This window comes from Carcharodon carcharias, chromosome 17, assembly GCF_017639515.1.
Source record: "Carcharodon carcharias isolate sCarCar2 chromosome 17, sCarCar2.pri, whole genome shotgun sequence".
In the NCBI taxonomy this organism is placed as follows: Eukaryota; Metazoa; Chordata; class Chondrichthyes; order Lamniformes; family Lamnidae; genus Carcharodon; species Carcharodon carcharias.
This window is the reverse complement of record NC_054483.1, coordinates 30,835,576-30,850,578: the sequence shown is the minus strand read 5'-3', so window position 1 is coordinate 30,850,578 and position 15,003 is coordinate 30,835,576.

Genomic DNA, 15,003 nt, shown 5'->3' with positions numbered 1-15,003 from the left:
CTAAATGAACACACAACAGGAATTAACACTGTCTAGCAGTGCAAAACTTATTTAAGCTGCTGTCCGTTAGCCTCAATCAACAGTGAAATGAATCCCTTTTGCAAAGAACATTAATATTGAAGGACAGATGTGAAGTAAGGAAGATGTTTCCACTTGTGAGGGTGACCAAACTAGGGGGCCATAAATATAAGGTAGTCACCATTAAATCCAACAGGGAATTCTGGAGAAACCTCTTCACCTACAAAGTGGTGAAAATGTGCAACTTGTCACTACAGGGAGTGGTTGAGGCAAATAATATAAATGTATTTAAGGGGATGCTACATAAACACAAGAGGGGGAAAGGAAGAGAAGGATATGCTGATAGGATTATAAAGTAGGATGGGGGGATGCTCATGTGGAGTATGAACAATGGCACAGACCATTAGGAACAAAATACCTGTTTCTGTGCCGTCAACTCAACGTAACCCGATATACACAGGTTGACTTATAGCTGGTACTGACTGACTGTATTGAGCCGGGGACTCAGCTCATGTCAAGTTTCTGCATCTTTGGCTTTTAAGGCACTGGTAACACTGCTGCCTCTCAAAATGTAATCCTTGCACAACCAGAGACTAAAATCAACAGTCAAGATGTCCGGGCAGGCGGCCAACAGCCCCACAGGTCGCCTCAGCTGACATCCATACAGTGCTCCATTCTAATGACTCACCCTTGAGTTTCTTTCTCCAGGGCTCCAGTGACAGCCTCATTGAGAGAAAACCTATCTCCAGGTGAAAGTATCGCTGAAGGATGGAAAACTCTGCTCCTCCCCAGATATGCTCGTCCTAACTCCAATCTTTTCACTTGGGCCGCAAGCTCTTCAGTGCTGAAGACTGGAGACTCGGTAGCTGTCCCTCTACCTCTAAAACTGGGAGGGGAAGGAGAATCATGTATCAGATAATACCTCCTTACAGGATGACCACACGAAAGAGAGTATAGAACAGATTAACTAGCATGTTGCCAGCATTGAGTGATAAAGGAAATTGGATAGGCTGAGATTGTTTACTTTTGAGCAGAGACAGCTGAGGGGAGATTTAATTGAGGTGTATGATTATAAGGGGCCGAGATATAGTGAATAGGAGGGACCTATTTCCATCAGTGGTGATGTGGTGGGAGTCATAGATGGAAAAGAAATTGGCAGAATTATTAGAGGGGAATTGAGGAGAAATGTGGTCTCAAGGTTGCTGCCTGGAAGGGTGCTCGAGGCAGAAGTCCTCATTATATTTAAAAAATACTGGATATGCTCTTGAGATGCCATAACCTTCATGGCTTCAGACCAAGAACTTCAAGGTGGGATCAGACTGGATAGATCTTTTGCAAATAAAAATGGCCCTCTTCTATGCCATAAATCTTTCCATGTCTCGAAAATTAGCCAAAATTATACACAACTCCCACTCTGGGATAGAATAATTTCCAATTAGGTTGGATGAGACTTTCAATTGATTTAAGTTTTCTGTCTAAGCGTGCAACTCGATGTCCCCTAGGTGTGTGCAGGTTTTATGTTGTGATCTTTTCTTTTCTCTTTTGAAGTCAGTCATTTTACCAGAAAATCATTTGCCAGCGTCATGTCTTTGGTACATTTGGCACTGGAATTTGTGTTGACAAAACTGCTCCCAAACTGCTAAAGCTGGCTGGCTGGCTGTCATCTGTGATGACCTTCAATCCAATTTTCTTTCACACTGCCAGGAAATGCTGGGGCCTTGTCCCACCATGGTTTAACAGCATTCACGCTCACTCTCTGAACTACAGATCCACACAGTATCTCAAACACCTTGCAGTGGTGACATTATGTCAGGGAGGGATATAATCTGACCTCGCTGTGCTGAACTACAATCTCTCAGCCAGAAATTCCTGCTTCAAGTCACACTCGAGAATCCAGGCCAGTTACATCCATGTCCAACATTACAACAGTGACTAAACTTCCAAAAGAACCTAATTGGCTGAAAAGTGCTTTAGGATGTCCTGGAAGGTGTGGGAGAAATACAACTTTTTATTATTCTTCTTAATGAAATCGAAAAAGGAGAGGCAATGAGAATGGGCGCGCCAGCTGACTGGGAGGGGGGGGGTGGGGTGGGGCGCGCCAACTGACCGGGAGGGGGGGGGCGCACGCCAGCTGACTGGGAGGGGGAGGGATCACCCGCCAAGCAGAGCGTACAAGGTTGAAGGGGCCTTTAATCCTCGCGTGCTTGTTTTCAGGTAGAAAAAGGCCTGTGGATTTGGCGCCAACCTGCAGCATAACTGTACAGGGTGACTGCTTAGAGCTAGAGTTAATTTAATCTTTTAGAGCTGGCAGACACTGCGACTTGTCTCTGCTAAGCAGCTAACTCATGGGTAAAGAGCACCTGCAACTTGTGCAATCACATACACCAAGAACTCCTCACCCAGGCAATGTGAGCAGGAGGCTGCCGACTGGAACTCACTTGTGGCTACAAGTGTCCTTCAGGGGACATGTGAAGCAGTGGAAAGGCTTACATGCTGCAATGAGCTGTACTAGGTGAGTATAACTCCTGGTAGGAGCCAGAGTAAAGGCAATCCAATGTCCTCTGGGTAAAGAGCTGTCAGTCAGGCTAGCAAGCTGGCAAAGTAAAAATTGGTTTGGTTCCTGAGACAATCTAGGGTCAAGGCAAGTCTGCTGTAGAGGGGGGAAAAATCAACAATTGCGGATCAACAACTACTAATCTCAGGGGGTGAAGTGTAGTTCAGCCACAAGAACAGATGGTCGGTCTTACTGTCCTTGGATGTCCTTACCTGCCTTGCTCATAACTCCGTGGCAGTGGAAGCCTTGCTGGAAAGACAAAGGCTTCTCCAGCTGCTTGACCCACTTCATGTTTAAACAGTCCTAACAAGTCACTGCTTATTCCTCGACCCAACAGTCCTCTTCCTGTAAGGAAGCAAAGGATACAAGTTCAGCAATGACACACTCTGTACATCGATAGTGCTAAACAGTTAAACAATAAGGGCCAATCATTTATAAATATACAAGTTCTGCAATTCCTTCCCTGAACCAATCTACTTCTGTAGCCTCCTGAAAATCTAACTCTTTAACCAGGATTTTGTCCGATAACACTGTGAACACCTTGGGATGTTTCACTATGTTAAAGGTATGATATAAATGCAGATTGTTCTTGTTAACACAAAGTGCTTCTATTCCATGTGGCATATTTTTTCAGGCAACGAGCCATACAACAACCACCCGCACCACTTCACTGAGGGGTCCAGAGCAGAGACGAGCTTTCTTCACCCCCACCCATCCTTGACCCATCTCCCAGAGTAACATTGAAGACATACCCCCAAACCACTTCACCACAGGTTCCAGGGGAGACACCAACCCCCACACCCCTACCACCTGCTCCCCAGGGTCCAATGCCAACAAACACCCACCCAGTTCACATGGGTTCATCTCCTCCAGACTGCACCTCATCCTGTGTAATATGAAAATGTTTAAACTCAGATTGTAAATGTTCTGCAGGTTAACATTCTGACCTACCCCCAACTAAACAAGATTGCTCAGGTACCAGCTGATAATGAGATACAACCATCCTCCAATTGCAGCGTCACCCCTGCTTCCTGAGGAATCAGTATATTATATAAAATTACCTCACGTTTACAACCCAGAAAGAGGAAGAGAGCTTTTGACCCAACTCGTATATGCTGGAGCCTCCTCCGATCCCTCTTCATCTCAACATATCAGTATATCCTTCTATTCCTTTCTCCCTCATGTGTTCATCCAGTTTCCCCTTCAATACATTTACATTATTCACCTCAACTACTCCCTTTTTGAGTGAGTTCCACATTCTCATGACTCTCTGGGTAAAAATCTAGAATACTCTACTGGGTTTATTATTAACTACCTTCTATTTATGAGCACTACATGTAGCTTAACGAAGAAGTTTTCAAATCTAAATAAAGGTATATGAAGGCAACATTGTTAAACACAAAATCTTAACAGCTTGGGCTGACAAGTGGCAAGTAACATTCACACTACACAAGTGCCAGGCAATGATGATCTCCAACAAGACGGAATCTAACCATCTCCCCTTCACATTCAATGGCATTACCATCACTGAACCCCAACTATCAACATCCTGGGGGGGGGGGGGGGGGGGGGGGGGGGGGGGGGGGGCGGTTACCATTGACCATAAAATGAACTGGACTAGCCACATAAATACTGTGGCTACAAGAGCAGGTCAGAGGCTGGGAATCCTGCAATGAGTAACTCACCTCCTGACTCCCCAAAGCCTGACCATCATCTACAAGGCACAAGTCAGGAGTATGATGGAATACTCTCCACTTGCCTGGATGAGTGCAGCTCCAACAACACTCAGGAAGCTAGATACACATCCAGGACAAAACAGCCCTCTTGACTGGCGCCACATCCACAAACATTCACTCCCTCCACCACCGATGCACAATGGCAGAAGTGTGTACCATCTACAAGGTGCTCTGCAGTGACTCACCAAGGCTCCTTAGGCAGCACCTTCCAAACCCATGACCTCCACCAACTAGAAGGACATGGGAAGCAGAGGCATGGAAATACCACCACCTGGAAGTTCCCCTCCAAGTCACTCACCATTCTGACTTGGAAATATATCGCCGTTCCTTCAATGTTGCTGGGTCAAAATCCTGGAACTCCCTCCCTAACAGCACTATGGGTGTTCCTACAACACATGTATTGCAGTGGTTCAAGAGGGCCACCTTCTCCAGGGCAATTAGGAATGGTCAATAAATGCTGACCTAACCTTTGACGACCCCATCCATGAATAAACAAAAACTCCCTGTGGCGTCGTGTTAGATACAACCAACCATTCAGGGAAATGGGACAGGAGCTTGTTTCCCCCCACCCACTGAGCTTCTGATTGCTTGGCAGCACAAGAGGTCGCAAGAATGTCTTAACTTGAGGACACTCCCTCTGCCAGCATTGAGTCAATCCAGCCAAGACAGACAACTGTCTGCCTTCCATAACATTGGGAGGCAGACCTCCCAAAGCCAGTGCACGACAGGGGAAGGACAAAGAATAATTAACACTGGAAAGCAGCAATCAACAGTCCTGCAGGCTATCAATAGGTAGCGTCAAACATCTGGGGTCGATCCTTTTCTGGGCTGAAGCACAGATTCACTTGCCAAGGTGATCTCCACGTTCATATGCTTCGAACTGCAGCAGTGAGGCGAGACCTCGGACCTGTCCAGCTGAACGACCCAGTGGCTGAGAAAACAAACAGACAATTAGAAGGAAGAACTTGCATTTACATCAGCTCTCATTTTACAGCACCCTTCATAAGAACAAAGGACTTGGGAGTTGGAGTAGGCCATTCGGCCCTTTGTGTCTGTTATAATCCTGGACCAGGCTCCCAAGCTCTTGGTACAATCCGGTTAAGAACCAGTAACTATTTGTTTGAAGTAAACAAAGTTTGAGATTTAAGACCCTTGCTTAAGGGAATAAAGCCACAAGATTCTACGGATTTTGAACACAAAAGTAACTACTACAATACAAGCTCAGGAAGATAAAACAATTTACAATATCTATCTTATACTCTAACATCTAGGGTTAATATGAGGTACATTTGAATTAATAAGCAAACTGTGGTGAAACACACCACACTGCACAATAAATGGCAGATGAGACCAAGACAGGATCCATAGATTTCTCAACAACATATCCAGATGTCAGTAAACACTGCGAGTCAACCAATCTTGTCGAAACTCTGTCTCTCACATGAGGGATTCCAGTCTTCATCCTGAAGATCTTGCCTTGGAATTCTGTCCAAAAGTTGCTCAAACTTGGACTGCATCAATGATGGCGCACCTCACAGGGCTTCAATCTCGTCTCTCATGATTCTGTTCCCTAGATTCCTGAGCCTGCACACCAGCACCAACTCACAAGCACAACTTCAACTCTTCAGCCGAACTGAGCACAGTACTGCTGCTCCAAAGGGTAACCTTCACCCAACAGACCGCAACACGGAATCACCAACCTTCTGCCACCTTGACTTCTCCTGAGCCCTCTTCAATCTCCAGGGCTTCTCCTAAGTCATCTTTGATTGCTGGTGTTTCTCCTGAGCCACCTTCAATCTCTAGGGCTTCTCCAGAGCCATCTTCAATTGACAGGGCTTCTCCTGAGCCCTCACTGCTTAAAGTCCGGCAACCACAGCCACTTGTCTTCTTGGAGCCTTTTTCCTGCTCCTCTTTCTTCTTAACTGAATCTCTCCCTATCCTCTCTACCATTGGGGCCTCTCCCTGTCCCTTCTCCCTATGGGACTTTTGCCTGGGAATCTTTGCGGCTATGGGGCTTTGCTCCTGGTCACATGATCCTATATTTGTGCAGTCCTCTTCTTGCGCAGGCGCAGTGGGCCCTTGTTCGCAGCCCAAAGAACTTCAAATGCCGTACTGCATCTATGCAGCCCACACCCGTTCCATGCATGAGCAAAATCCCTGAACTATGCTGGGAGTAGTCGTTCCCAACCTTCTGACAACAAGCTAAGTCTGGATTTCATAACATGGCTGCCCTGTCACTCAATAAGATCATGACTGATCGGGTTGTGGCCTCAACTCCACATCCTTGTCTGCCCCCCATAACCCTTGGCTTCATGTGTCCGTAAAATATCTCACTCAGCTTTGAATAAATTCAATGACGCATCCTCCACTGCTTTCTGGGGAAGAGAATTCCACAGGCTGACGAAACTCAGAGCAATAATTTCTCCTCATCTCCATCTTAAAAGTGAAACCTCTTATTTTTAAATGTGTCCCCTTTGTTCTAGTCTCCCCCACAAGAGGAAACATCCTCCCAGTTTCCACCCTATCAAGTACCCTCAGGACCTTATGCTTCAATAAGATCACTTCATTCCTCGAAACTCATACGACAGCCCTCTCATCCCAGGAATGAGTTGTGTCGACTTTCTCTGAACTGCTTCTAATGTAATTATATCCTTTTTCAAATAAGGAGACCAAAACTGTACACAGTACTCCAGATGTGGTCTCACCAATGCCCTGTACAGCTGCAGTAAAACTACCCTACTTTTATATTCCATTCCCTTGCAATAAACTCCCAAATTCCATTTACCTTCCTAATTACTTGCTGTACCTGACACTAACTTTTTGTGATTCATGTACTAGGACACCCAGATCCCTATATATCACAGGGTTTTGCAATGTCTCTCCATTAAAATAGTATACAGCTTTTTGTTTTTTCTGCCAAAGTGAACAAGTTCACATTGTCCGACATTATGCTCCATTTGTCAATTTTTTTGCCCACTCACTTAATCTGTCCATGTCCTTTTGTAGACTCTACCTCCTCTGGACAACTTACTTCCGACCTATCTTGGTTCATCGACAAATTCAGCTACCATGCATTTCGTCCTTCTATCCAAATCATTGATGTAGAATATAAATAGTTCAGGCCCCAGCACTGATCCCTGTGGTACTCCACGAGCTACAGCTTGCCAAACCGAAAATGACCCATTTATCCATACTATTTGCTTCCTGTTCGCTAGCCAATCCTCTATCCATGATAATATGTTACTCCCTATGTGATTTCCCTTCTACAAAACCACGTTGACTCTATCTGATCTCTTTATGATTTTCTAAGTATTCTGATATAACCTCCTCAATAATGGATTCTAGCAATTTTCCAATGACAGATGTTAGGTTAAATGGCTGATTTCTGTCTCCCTCCTTTCTTGAATAAAGATGTTATGCCTGCTATTTTTCAATCTACTGGGACCCTTACAGGACCTAAGGAGTTTTGGAAGATTATAATCAATGCATCTGCTATCTCTGTAAGACCTGAGGATGCAGGTCATCAAGTCCTGGGGACTTGTCAGCCTTTAGGTCTAACAGTTTTCCCAGTGCCTTTTCCCTGGTGATGGTGATTATTTTAAGTTTTTCCCTCCCTTTCACCTCTTGATTTTCAAATATCTTTGGGAAATTTTCTCAGTCATCTACAGTGAACACAGACATAAAATACATGCTCAACACTTCTGCCGTTTCCTTTATTACTTTCTCAGACTTACTCTCTAGGGACCAATACAAGCTTTCATTCCTCTTTTCCTATTTAAGTACTTGTAGAAACTCTTGCTATGTGTTTTTATATAACTAGCTAGCTCAGGGCATCCCAAAACGTTTCACTGCCAATGAAGTCCCTTTAAGGTGCAGCCATTGTTATAATGTAGGAAATGCTACAGACAATTTGCACACAACAAAACTGCCCAAATAGCAATGAGGTAATTGGCCAGATCTTTTTTTTTTGTAATGTTGGCAGTAGAATAAATGTTGGCCAAGATGTCAAAGAGAATGCCACCTAAGAGGACAATCATGGGCCTTGTTTAATATTTCAACTGAAAGACATCACCTCAAACAGTGTAGCACTTCCCCAGTACTGACTGTAAATGTCAGCCTTGATTATAGATTCAAGTTGTATGACATCAGGAGAGCAGGTTAGTGTTGTGTGGTCGGTGACCTTATCATCATCAGCCAGCATACAGTAGCCTGCAATGGACACCTGGTAACAGTTTTTAAAGAACATTTCCAGGACGTTAAGTGTGGAGGAAGAAAAGTGTACAAAAGAGAGGAACATCATCTATTTCATAAATCGACAAGTAATAAAGCCAACTGTTCCTGAAAACAATCAAATTCAATGAGTAGATCACTGGAAGGAAACAGACCATGATCAAAATCAACTTAGGAGGTTCCAGCTTGGCCAAGGCTGGCGTGTGCTGGAGAAGGAAACTCAATGACATCTGCAGGACTAAAGGAAAGATCAGGGCAGTGGAAATAAGAGGGGCAGTGGATATAAGAGGGGCTGAAGGACTTCCTTCTGTGCTTCAAAGTCATGGCATACTTTCCTAATTCCTTTGAAAATACAGAGTTATCATGGCACTGCAATGAATATTATTTGACCAAGATTATACTGTAGAAATTGTGTATCCCTTAAAGCAAGATATTTAAAAGCAACATCCAACTATTAACCATGTAAAATTTAGTCCAAGTCCTTCCAAGTCAGTTTCATTATACAGCTTCGATTTCCAGTAAAAAATTTCAACGTACAATTACCGGATGTCTGACCAACTGTATTTATGAGGAAATGCCTCCCTTTCTCCAAAGGGTAGAAAATTTTGACATTTAAAATGTGAAACTCCAACCTGCTGTTTCGCCCTGTTTCGACACTGCCCTCCTATGGTATGTAGCAGGCACTGCATAAAATGCCCTGGGTGCTCAGAGTAGTACGTGGAGTATAAAGATGAGGATATTTGTTTTATTGGGCTCATTCCTTCCAACAGGCTGCTTATAATACATGCGATTGTGGACTCTGACCTATCACCTTACCTACACTACAACAGTGACAACACTTCAAAAGTGCTTCATTGGACACAAAGTGCTTTGGGACATCATGAAATGTTTTGTGTTAAATCCAAGTTCTCTTGTTTCTTTTTCTCAGAGTTCTATATTATTTAACACATGGTTAAGCTCATCTATAAGTTATCTGTGTCTTCTGCATCTTTGAATATTTTCACTCAACTTTTTCCTTGAAAGTTATTGATATTCTTGCCCAAATTGAAGGCTTTAAACAAAAGCAAAATACTGCAGATGCTGGAAGTCTGAAATAAGAACAGGAAGTGCTGGAAATACTCAGCAGGGCTGGCAGTATCTGCGCAGAGAGAAACAGAGTTCACGTTGGGTGGAACATGGTTCTTCTCCAAAACAGGCTTTGAACTCTGGACAGTTTCCAAGGACATACCAGTAATTTAGTCAGCTCCAATAAAGTCATGTTTGGCTTCCATTTCTTCATTATGTCGCTCTCTGAAATAATGGGGGAAACATGGCAAAAACTTTACCCAGCTAAGTTTGGTGGGATTGAGGTTGTGTGTTTGGGATATAATCAAGCAGACATTTACTTCAAACATAGTCACAGGTGTAAAAGAGGCAAGGGGAAATGATTATCTAAATACTTCAATTTAACTTCACCACCTTGGAAACCTGTTTTCAACTGGATTTTGTGGCCTTAAAAGGGACATAATGAACATTAATAGATTCATTAACTTGTACAGAGTAACCCCATGTTCTTGTAAAGTGGTGCATAAGTCAACGTATTCCACAGAAAATTTAAACTAAATTTTCTTAATAAGACATCTCCTGTGAACTATTTTCAGCCTTTATCCAAACAATGTACCATACATACTGGGTAGGTTAGTCTGGGGTTTGCTGCAAACTGCGCGCCTTGCTGAGGGGCATCTCCCACTGACTCGGTCCTCGGGGGCCGCAGGCTTGGAACTGTCCTTCCTCGCGCTAAGTCTGCTCCTGATACCACTGTTGGCTGCTGGGAAGCTCCAGGGCGATGGGGGTCGAGAGCTGTACGAGGCAAGCCACCTCGAAATGGGAGAGTTGCCCGATCGGACATCTAGTACACAGGGGCAGAACCTGGAAAACAAAGCACCATTGCTGTAAGCTCTCATTCTCACATCCAGTACATGGAACACATGCTAGGTTTTGACTAGATCTGGATTATTTTGTCAGCCATGGCTCAGAGTCGCACTCTCCTTCAGCCCCCCCCCCCACCCCCCCCACCCCCCCCCACACCCCCCCCACCCTGCCCCCAAATCAAAAGATCATGGGTTTGAGCCTCACTCCAGACACTTGTGGCCATAATCCAAGCTTGACAATCTCAGCGCCAGTAATGAGAGATTGCTGTCCTATTAGAGATGCTGTCTTTCAGTTGGGACATTAAACTGAAGCCTCAGCTGCCCTCTCAAGTGGGGGTAAAAGATTGTTGATGAGCAGCAAAGTTCCCTCAAAAAACACCAAAACTGATTATCTGGATTGGCTGCCAAAACAAAGAACATACTTCACATGTATTGCATTGGCTCTGAAGCACTTTGAGGGATGGGGACAGTCATGAGATTGTGAAAGGTGTTATAGAACTGCAAGTTTGTTCTTTCTTTGACAATGAACACATTATCTACAAGGATATAAAACAATCAGCTTGTTTACTGAAACCAAGAACACCATAAAGAAGCCTCCTGGCATCAAACTCCAATTCTAGTGAGTTCACAAGATCCATGAAGAAAATGGCATTCACTGTCTGTCTGGAACATTTTACCTTGAAACTCTGCAAAAGAGTAAAGGCCTTACATTGATGCATGAAAGAGCGAATCATTAGTTCCACTTCCCCAACAACCTTTCATATCCTCAGGATCTCCCAAAGGAGCCAATGAAATGTTGTCACGATGTATCAGCAACAGAAACTTCTTGGCAGTCAGCTTACCGTATCACTAATCCTTTGTGGGCCGATTCCAGTGTTACAGTTCAAATGCTTTGTTGTTCCAGGATCTGACTGTTTGTTTAGCTCCTGCACAATGCTGGTTTGAGACTGTGTGGATTGTGAATACATTCTAGTGATATTCCCATATGTAATGTTGGAATGATCAGGTAACTCACTAAATGGTGATGATAGCAAGTTTGACTGACAGTTTAATTAGCAGTCCCAGATAAGGTGAGCTCAGCAGGGGGACGGGGACGTCGTGGAGAAGGCAGTGATTTGAACTCTTTGCCTTCTGTTGAGCTCCAACTGAGTCAGGTTGCAAAAGTTTGAAGTGGAAAGAGGTGTGGAGAAAGGTTTCCCTCCAGAAACTGAAGCCAGTCAGTGAAGCAAATGCTTGGGTGTGAACCGATGTTGGGACTCAATTATCCTGTTTGTGTCTTGTGTCATATTGGACTGTTGGGATCAGAATGACTTTCACTTATCACTGTAAAAGGGTAACATACTCTATGGCAAAAATGGCAGCCTCCTGGTTTATACTCGTACTCTCAGAAGGCATAAGAAACTTCCCAGTGTCAGATTATCGTTTGCTCAAAGGAGTGAGTTAATTTTACAGCATTGTATAACAAGACATTTTGCAGTGGTTGTAAACTCCAGATTACAGGAGAAGTAGGGCCTCTGTGTAGCAGTGTCTGCTAATGATGAAGCCATGAGAAGGTCGAGAGCAAATCTGAAACTGCTCACTCATCAGGAAGAGGGATGGGAGCGCTGGTGTGTTTTGGTCACTTAGTATCAAGCAGGCAAGCTACGTAAAGCACAATTAGATACAGAGTATATTAATATCAATTTCAGCACAACAGCATCTCTTTGTTCTTATCTCTGAAGACTACCTTCCGCTTACATCTTTCGTACGTTGCTGTTTCTCACATCCTGTCTATGAGTGTGCTCATCTCAGAATAGTTTTTTACTTTAGGGATTCAATCCTGGGCTGCACAAGCCACAATCAATTACACATTTGATCAGATTCCCAATGCAGTCCTGAATCGACAACCAGTAGTCAGCAAATTTCATTTGGTGCATGTTTCTTCCACCATTCAATTATCTCCTGCCATCATTCAATATTCATCATTAAATACCTTAATGTCCTCCAGTCAATTCCTCTTTCCACTCGCTCTTGTTCAGATCCCACTAATTTTATTATTCCTTTGCACTGTTTACCTGAACACTGGGTGGAATATCACTAATGCCAATTGTCCTAATCTGCTACCCATAATTCACACCAAGCCCTGCTCATCCATCACTCGTGTTCACTGATGGGCATGGTTTCCAGGTCCAGCAACATCTCAATTTTAAAATTCTTATCACAGTTTACAAATCCTTCCATGGCTTCACCTCACCCCTCCCTATCTCTGTCACCTACGATCTGCCCTCCTCCAAAACTGATTTTAAGTGCTCCACCACCAGTAGCTGAGCCTTCCGCTACCTGTCCCTAAGCTCTGAAATTCCGTCCCTAAACCTCGCCACCTCTCTTTCCTCTTTTAAGATTCTTCTTAAAACTTACCTCTTTCACTAAGCTTTTGGGCATCTGACTGAATACCTCAGGTGGTTCGGTGTCAAGTTTTGTCCAATTACGGTCCTTTGAAGCATCTTGGGACACTTGACTACGTTAAAGGTGCTGTATAAATGCAGGTCACCGCTGTTGTTATTAGCTTCATGTTACTGGTCTTACAGCTAATTTTTCATTAATTCCAGGAAGTTTTAAGTGATCTATCTTTAAAATACACATATCTTCCAGTCCATTCAGCCCCTTGTGCATGAAAGAGCGAATCATTAGTTCCACTTCCCCAACAACTTTTTCAAGTATATATCTAATTCACTTCAATATTCCTTTAATGCTCACTACCGTGATTGTGTGAACACAATGGGAAAACGAGGGTTCTGTGGGTCACTGCTAGTCTTATGAATTGAAATTCTTGTCATTCTTGATTTTCTGTGGTGTCAGGGCTATAGGTTGCAACGATCTCCAGCATTGGTGGCCAAAGTTTGATATGGATCCCACAGAGGATGATTCTTGCACAAAGGGAGGTCATTAAGCCTGTAATGTCCATGCCAGCTCTCTGAAAGAGCTCAACCCACTTCCAGTTCCAGTCACGCTGCAACTTTTTGCTTATCAAATTTCCGTTTCAAAGCCTCGATTCAAACTGCCTCCACCACTCTGCAGATCCTAATCGCTTGCTGTGGGATACATATTGACAGACAGGGTTTAACTGCATTGTAAACTGGATCTGGCAACTTGTATCAAGTTGCGTGCCCTTCACTCTTCCTTTAGCATGAGAAATCAAGGTAACTGTGGGTGAGGATGATCTATGGTATAGCCTGCCATGCCTGTCAGTAAACCAAAGCTTTTTCTACCTACTATCAGTCCAAAATCCAAAGTGAGTCTGCTCTTTGTTGGAAAAATTTCCAACACGAAACAAAAAGCCCACTTGACTGAGGGCTGGTCTGAGCTCTGTAACAATGCTTTTTTTTTAAAAAAAAAACTTGCTAGGTTCCAGACCAGCAAGTTATTTCTACAAAAAACAGGCAGGGAAATCAGTGGACAAGTTTAAGGCCCTCATGGACATCAGAAAATTGGAACAGGCAATTTGTCCCTCAACTGAAGTAATGATACGTATAACCATTTCTACAAAATCCTCAGGTTATGCCAAAGTGCTTCACAGCCAATCAAGTATTTTCCAAGTGTAGCCATTTTTGTACAGAATCTGACTGTTTCTTCCAGAAACCTGTTTATGAGAGAAACCAAGCTCATTTCCAAATTGGTTAAGCTGAAGCTTAAGCTTATCCCCAAATTTCCTCCCTCCCCCATTAAAAGAACCACCAGCACTTATTGGTTCCCCTTAAGGTCCAGCCTGTGTTAGGCAGAGACAGCCACTGGCGCATTCAAATGAATTCACAGATCTCAGCACGGCCGGATGCAATAATTCCTCCCCTATCCTCTTAATCCGCAAATGGAGCAGCAAAGCACCCCCCCCCCCCGAGCAGCGGTTTACCCCCATCTCCCCTCCTCCACTCACAGGGCCTCCTCTTCCCAGACTAAGCAACACCCCCAGGACCTGGAGCCCAGGGTGTAACACAGCCCGGAGACGTTAGTGCAGGGCCCAGCCGTTTGCCCATTCCCACATCCCCGTCAGCAAGTTTCTCTCCCCCACCTGCCGTCGCCTCCGCCGCCCTGAATCCCGGGGAACACCCGGCTCTCCCGCGCCCGCGCTGATTGGCTGGGCCGCCGCCCCTGCCGCTCCTTCATTGGAGGGATCGGCCCGTCAATCAGCCGGCTGCCCACGTGCCCACCTCCCCCGCCCCGATTGGCTACGAAGCTGAGGCGGGACCCCGTGTCCCATTGGCCGGTCCAGCTGTCGCTCAGTTGGTACCACGTGCCCGGAGCTGCCGGGCGCGGGCTCTCGACTTTCTGGAATTTTCCCGGGGAAATTCCTTCTCGATAACTGTTGCTGTTGAGCTTTGCGGGCATCGTGCTCGGATTCCGCTGCCGATGATCGTTTTTCTTTATTAGTCTTGTTGAGCGCCGTGCGACGTCTGACAACAACAACTTGTGTGATGGAGCCTGAATGTTCGTCGTCCTTCTGTAAACGGGACTGGGATGGGAGGGGGAATTGTAAGGGCTGCCTCGTTGCTGGGCTCTTGCTGAACATGCTCTCAGCAGC